Raw genomic sequence first — 7,935 nt, forward strand, 5'->3', positions numbered from 1 at the left:
TTAATAGTGATAAATATAGTGTCATAGTGACCACTATTATAAATCAACTGTCAAAGTTATCGCTAGAGTTAACTATAGTTTTATAGTGTCAAAGTTATTACTATACCTGTATTTAACTATAGTTAAGGATAGTAAACTATAGTTAACTATAGTATTTTTTGTTAGGGCGAACCCAGGACCAATACTTTCACAAATCAGGTAGAGGGCTCATTACTTATTATAATCAATAAAAAGAAAATGAATATCAAATACAACAAAAATGAAATGCTGAGTTTGTTCTAATTGCACAAAGCAATACATATATAAGGACACTACTGTTGTGAAATTCTATTTCTGTAGATCAGACATGTAGTCAGCACATTGTAGCTATGCTCTGTCCTATAACAGAAGAGTACCTTCAGTCCTAACACCTGAAACAAAGAAAACATATAGGGTAATTATTCATTGCATACATGAGAATATTAATGCTACATGTACTACAAAGATGTTCATCTCACGAGCTCTCTAAATTTATATGAATTCGAACCTCTGACCAGAATGAATGATTTACAATATCTTTATGTTCTTTTTTTACAATAAGCTTAAAATGGTTTTGTTACAGTAAACTAACTCTCTCTCTCTCTCTCTCTCTCTCTCTCTCTCTCTCTCTCTCTCTGCTTGAAACATCTCCAATAGAAAATAATTTGTGTTACATATTGTAATTTTCACCAGTATCTCACCTGTATGTGCTTATTTTTTGTTACGCAGTCTGTAGACGACATATGTAGAGAGACCTACAAGTATTGCGAATCCTAGGATGGCACCGGCAAATATTAGAATATTCCTTTTCAGTTTCCTACAATGGAATGATTATGAGGTAAAAAAAAAAACCAACAAAATACTGTCATTAATTTATAACTCTGATATTAATTAAAATCATGAGTACAATAATAGATAATGAAATAGCTGTGTAGTGGAATGGCAGAATGACAGATTGGAATCTAGGTGTCTATACTTAAATCCTCGCTTAAACACTCTTTTCGGTCATTTTGTTTTAATTTAAAAAAAAAAAATACGTTATACATGCATAGTTTGACATTATTTTATGACTAAGGAATAAGATAATCTCAGCGAGATCCGTATAGACTAAAAATTTCGGTCTGGTGTCTAGATACGGATCTCAAACCAGTGTCACATAATCATTCGGGGTTTCTTGCCCGAACTTCAAATACGTCGTTCTACTACTATGTCCTATAGAAATGAACCATAGTACGAAGTATTTGAAGCAGACTATTGCTGGAACTCTTCATCATCGGAGGTTTAAACGAATAGCTTATGCTATGAAAAATCAACAACTTTATATTTTGATGGAATTAAACTTTTCAGAGGTAACAGATGAAAGTTTTATGGTGATGGGGAATTAAAAGGATGTCCAAAGCAAAAAGTTGAAGCGGACAGCTAATTCATTTCAGCCCGTATTAATCGAAACAAGCGGTCGAAGTTCGGGCAAGAAACCCCGAATGAGTTTATGTGACTCTGGTCTGAGATCCGTAGAGACACCAGACCGAAAATTTTAGTCTATACGGATCTCGCTGAGATTAGAATAAAGGAAGGTCGATTTAAATGACATATCGATATCTGAGCAAGTGTACATAATTATTTATTTATTTATTTTTTGGATCTTATCTCTAGGTAAAGCATAAAATACATGTACCGGTTTAATATACTGTATACACTATGATACATTTACATTACATAGTGTAGGTTTAAGTTTATTCAAATCATGACCCTCGGGGGTAGGAGAGGGCCACAATGGCCATCAAAAATTTATGTAGGAATATATTGGAAAAAAATCTTTAAAAATATTCTTTTCAAGAACACCAAAGCCATGATTAGCCATATGGAAACATGGAAACATCCTCAGGTAGTGCAAAATTAAACTATCCTATATGTGACATGTGAAATTCAGTTATTCATTCTGCATGAAAGCAGAAACTCTAAAAGATTATTTATAAACAACAACATAAAAGGCAAAAAAAATCATGATTACTGTATGCGATAGCATAATTTTTTTTTTTTATATAAATTTCTTGAAAAATAATGAGAAAATAAATATACAATTATCGAAATGTACTCACTCAAACTCGCATTCCTCTTCCCTCTCGCATTCTGCGCTGGATTCCCTGATAATATTAAGACATGGTTTTTTTCCTTAATTTATAGATAAATGATGGAATTATCAAAATGGTGGCTGTTTTAATTTCATTTATCCAAATTAGATTTAATTTACATATTTTATATCTTAAATTTTGATTGAAGTCTGAATCATTCACAGGAAATGAAAGACATCTTGTTTATATCGATTTTTCTCTTCTTTTTTCAAAAAAGAAATGAGGGAATTCTGAACTGTCTATAGATATTTGACCTACCTAAGAAGTCCAGAAAATATTAAAATGCAGATGAATTCAATCTTCATTTCTTATGAAATGATACGATACTGCCAGATCTAGACAAAGAGAGTTTTCCCAAAAGAATTTATGGTGCCAATATTATTACTCAATACAATATTCAAGATCTTTAAATTTAACGACTATTAAACCTTGTTGAATGTTTTCAGCACTTTTTACAAAATTAATCTGCAATGTCATATTTATAAAAGCATATGATGCCCCCGCCCCAATTTTTCTTATGAAATGTGAATATAAATCAAACATGCTGACCTGAGCGTAAATAGAATATCCTCTCAACTCAATAGCAATGGACGGACAGTGCAGATATGTACTGCAGCAGCAAAAACTGATGCTAATTGAAAACACCTCCTTGTTACGATACCATGCTCTACACTCTATCGATCTACATGTATAATTACTGTAATGCACTCTTACATTGTCTACTGAAGGGTAACGCATGTACAGTATCATTTATTATTTCTTCAATGGTCAAGGGAAATATAATAGTGTTCGTGATTGTACATAGAAATGTTAGGGAATGAGAAGTTCCATAAATGAGTACTGTTATTTTATTAAAAGTAATTTGCATTGGCAATTGTACATAAAATTGTATCTTGTGTGGAAAAAAACCCCAACAGTTTGCATGGTATAAATAGTTATATCCGACCGTCGAAGGGCTTATAAAGAAGAGGTCTAAAATATAGAAAAGATGCACCATACTTCTTCAATTGATATAATAATGCTTATAAATTTTCAGAAAAATAAGGATGGGGCACAATAGAGTAATAGGAATATAGTAATTTAGTAGATGAGTAGAATATTGTAAAATGTTTTATCACTTTGTTACATACATGTATAATAAGCAACACATTGGTTATAGGTCCACAACAACAAAAGAAAATACTGATTCCTTTGTCACCTTCTAAAACAAACAAAACTAAAATATAGGAGTATAAAAATGTTTATTGTTTAGTTTTCATAAATAATAATATTTTTTCCTGCCAGACAGCTTTGACAAACATTTGGATTCCACTGTAAAAATAAAAAAAAAATGCTTTAATTGACATAACATAAATAATAAAATTGCATAATCCTTAATTTTAAACCATGTAAATCTAGTGTAAACTTCAAGTAATTTACAAATTTTAAAATTTTTAGGTTGATATGAATTAGGAATTTTTAAAGGAATTGGAAAACGTACGAAGATAAAGATGAATTTAATGAACAAATAAAAAAGCGTACAAATTATACCAGTTCCCATTGTCTTCAGGGGTTCCTTTATGGTATTGGTTTAAATGTTGTTGTTGTTGGAGCTTGCGTTGTTGGTGCTTGTGTTGTCTGAACGCATGCGCTCTCGGTTACTGAAATATATTATTTGATTACTATCCATATAATATATGTATGAATTATATCATTTTATAATATCGCATCAAATAGTTTGTTTAATTTGTAACAGTCCGTATTTACTTGATTTTTGGCATTCCGTCATACAGGTCTTTATTTTCTTGCAATCGAAAACCCTTTTTCCATTATTAATGTGAGAAAAATAGTATAATTTATTTTTAAAATTAATGCGTATTCATTTTAGAGAGAAGTCTTATTCTAATTTAATCACTTTACAAGTAATTATCTGTTTGTTCGATTCAATTTGTTACGGAAAAAAATCAGTAATTTTTTTTTCTTTTGTTTTGAGAACAAAATATATACGAGGGTCGTTAGAAATGTTCGCAAGAAAATCATTGTGTACTTTGAAGAATGACACATATTTGATCAAATTATTATCTTTTATTGATAATATAGAAAAAAAATCAGTTCAATTTACAAATATTTTGTTTTCAATGTTGTTTACGTTGCAGTCAAAAGATTCCCCGGAGCAACCACTTGAAAATTTTTTTTAGGTCACGTGACAACCTGATTCTACACCTTTCAATCTTTTAAATAATTTTAAATATCTCTCAGTTATACACACTTGTTTTGTCTTTTTCACTTTAAAAAATCATGTTTATATTGCAAGACATGTTACTTTTTTCAAATATGTCTTTTGTGGCCTTTCTAATATCAGTTAGATTCTAAACAATTTAAGGTCCAGATGTGAAAACAATGCGAATCCGTAGAAGAAATGTGGGGACAATAAGCGGGGGTATCGCAGGACTTGATCTACAGTTCGGTGCTCCAAGACGTTTAATGACGTTGCCATTCTTGACTTTGTTTTTACACATCGATCATCTACATGTATAATTCGCGATTTAACAGTCATTACTTCTCCAATTTAATCCAAAATGTCACCAAAGGACGTTTGATAAATATTTTAGCGATAGATGAAATATAGTACATGTTTATGTGCTAGAACAGTGAAATATTTAATTTCAAAAAATTGTCTGTAAAAAATGCAAAAATGTAACTTGCTCCGTGAGGCCTATTTTATCTTATATATATAAAAGTGTGTATGTAAAAGTAGCTTGATTTTATTGAGACCTGTTTACGCCATCGATGTTTTCTTTCGTTTATAATGAATGTACATAAAGATCCAACGAAAACGCGTTTTTTGGTATTTTTTGGTACTTAATTTATGTATCAAAAACATAAAAGACATGATCAATTAATACACCAATAATTACAAATGCTATAAGTATACAGTTCTTGTTTAGGAAGAAATTTGATCAACGGAAGAGAAGGACGCAACTGTGTTATGATTAGATTAGCGAAAGAGAATATCTTTGGGAATGGACGTTGTCGTGATCTCGAGTCGTATCTATATTATGTTTTCTCTGTGATAACCCTGAAATATTAGCATGTTGATTTCTCGATATTTACAACTTCACCCGTTATGCATAAATTATCCCACGTTTCCAACTGCCGTTGATGCCCTGGCATACCCAACAATCCAGACATTGATTCCTTAAATATATGCCCCCCCCCCCCCCCCCCCCATACGCTAAATTACTATGCACAGTTGATTTTTAACATTTTTTTTAAAATTTTCTGTTATCTTTAAATCTTAATTTTCTTCACTTTTGAATTGGTAGCGACAGGGACCTATATACCATTATACATTTATTGCATGATCGTGAGGGAAATATGAAGATTTATCTCATGTTTACCCCTTTATCCCGTGGATATGACTCATTGGATAATTTTTTCATATTCCACAGTTAAGTGCAGTTGTGACGCCACAATGGTTTTTGCGTTAGAGTGATGAAGTAAAATAAAGTGGAGTCCTATATAAAACAGTGTAAAACATTGGTTGTGAAGTATTAAACATGGGATAAAAAGAATATCCCATGATTTGTAGTTGGATATGACTTTTATCCAACTCGTCGTGTGTTTTTATCCCCTCGCCAAGGCTCGGGGATAAAAAAAAAAACACACAACTTGTGGATAAAAATCATATCCAACTACAAATCATGGGAGATTCTATATTTATTCAGCCAAGAAAAATCATATTCCCCGAGGGCTTCGCCCAAAGGGAATATGATATTTCTTGGCTGAATAAATCTTCATGTTTCCCGAACATTCATGCAATGAATTGTTTATTATACCAAAACAAGCATAAATTTTTAAATAAACATAAACTTTCAAATTCGGCACCACTTTCAAATTCACCTTCATTTTTAACGTAAAATTACTGAAACCCTTTGACACAACACCTCCAATGAAACATTCAGCAATTTTGTGACGTGAACCAGGCTATTGTGACGTCAACTACTCTCAGGAGTTTGAACGATAACCTTTGCGGGAAAATGCACTAGGTTTCCGAAGAGGTGGAATATGATGAAAAGCATGCCGATGACAGGGAAATATGAAGTTTTATGGCCCTGTCACGTGATAATCTAGAACCAATCAGATAATGCGTTGTATAGAATAATTATAATGAGGTATAATAATAGTATATAGGTCCCTGGTATCGGTATTTCTATGTATGTCAGATTTCGCTACGGTAAGCATGCTAATTAAATAATCAAAGGATAATCAATATTTAGATCATAAGTAAAAGATATTCACTGAAAACAAATAATTAGAGCCATTCTAAAATTAAGGTCACAAGAGGTGAGGACAGCTATGTACGGTGTCCAATGATTGCTCACGGTAATTACTGTATATACAGTCGATATGACGAGTATGAACTGATATAGGTGACGCTAATAACTGTAAAGACATAGAAATGTATATTTAAATTACATGTTTGATAAGTTTTTTTAATAAATATATATATGCATTTGAAATATGAATAAAAAAAATATACATCCGAATAGCGATTATAATATTCGATACTCGGACGTTCGATCGAGTACCCGGTTAACCGGGTACTCGTTGACATCCCTGATATATATATATATATATATATATATATATATATATATATATATATATATATATATATAGTCAGGAATTTTTTTTCAAGCACTATTTTTTCAAAATAGAGAAAAATTTCTTAATGGATGATACATGTAAATACGATATTTGAGGCACATTTTGTTTAAAAATTTCACAAATTAATAAAAAAAATTATTAATTAACAACAAATATATAAACAATTGCCTAAAAAAAATAACTATTCTTTTAGATTTGACGGAAATGCATACACTTACCTGATGTGAAGATGAGAAAAACAAGAAGCAACGCAATCAAATATGAAAGAATAATGCGGAAATCCATCATAGATTTGTTGTAAACCCCGAATAGCGTTAGCCCTATGCCTCCTCACCGCACACATACCTCCTGATAATTTGAAAGTCATATATAAGGGTCCTTTTTGGGTAATTACACATGTCATTGATAATAAGATATCGCATGACAAATGGGATTTAAAAAAGCATACAGCATTGATTTTTTTTCAAAGATTGGTGTATACATCCTAATGCTTAAATTGTCCTTAAAATTAAACGATGGTCCACAGTTGTTATTTTCGTCCGATTATCACATCTGAAGAGAAAAGTTTTGTTCTTTGAAGTATATGAATGTCTTTGTAATCAGTACGGTAATTTCCAATGAAGTAAATGGCATTGTATAAAATCAGAAGTATAAAAAAAATTCCGTTTTTATAAATTTGTTTGTCATTTTATATAAATGGTATTGTATAAACTCAGAGAGACGAAAAAAGTAGTACATATAAATTTGTTTTTGGAGTCAAATGGTCTAATATGGTTAATTTGTGGATAATACAACGTATAACTACATGCAAAGCAACTATCAATCAAATATTCTAATATATTTGAATATATTTCTTTGAGAAAAAAAAATAAACAAGAACACATAGATAATTTTAGATATAACAACACCAGGTACACGTTCTTTCTATTCTGTTTGTTCTGAACATATTTTATTGATAAATAATCAATAGAATTATTCTTGGAAAAAGGTTCGATCAACGTTCTAGTTACTGCCTTACCATGCGCATGTAATAGTGAAAAGTTATTGTAAATTATATACTTTAAGCCCATGAGATACATGAACATCGTCAAAAAAACCAGAGAGATGAACTCTAAGGATAGGTTTTCATTGTTTC

General features: G+C 31.0%; 2 long non-coding RNA genes across 2 annotated transcripts; both read right to left on the bottom strand.

Moving 5' to 3' along the window:
- Window positions 1-732: 732 nt before the first annotated feature.
- LOC133178698 (uncharacterized) lies at window positions 733-2,476 on the bottom strand. Its single transcript, XR_009720002.1, has 3 exons — window positions 2,409-2,476; window positions 2,118-2,162; window positions 733-835 (listed from the first exon to the last, which is right to left on the bottom strand). It is a non-coding gene; the product is annotated as an uncharacterized LOC133178698 (long non-coding RNA).
- A 904-nt stretch (window positions 2,477-3,380) lies between these two features.
- Window positions 3,381-7,102, bottom strand: LOC133178699 (uncharacterized). Its single transcript, XR_009720003.1, has 3 exons — window positions 7,019-7,102; window positions 3,672-3,790; window positions 3,381-3,461 (listed from the first exon to the last, which is right to left on the bottom strand). It is a non-coding gene; the product is annotated as an uncharacterized LOC133178699 (long non-coding RNA).
- Window positions 7,103-7,935: the final 833 nt, after the last annotated feature.

This window comes from Saccostrea echinata, unplaced genomic scaffold, assembly GCF_033153115.1.
Source record: "Saccostrea echinata isolate AGI-Se365-2 ecotype Australia unplaced genomic scaffold, CSIRO_AGI_Sech_v1 ptg000003l, whole genome shotgun sequence".
In the NCBI taxonomy this organism is placed as follows: Eukaryota; Metazoa; Mollusca; class Bivalvia; order Ostreida; family Ostreidae; genus Saccostrea; species Saccostrea echinata.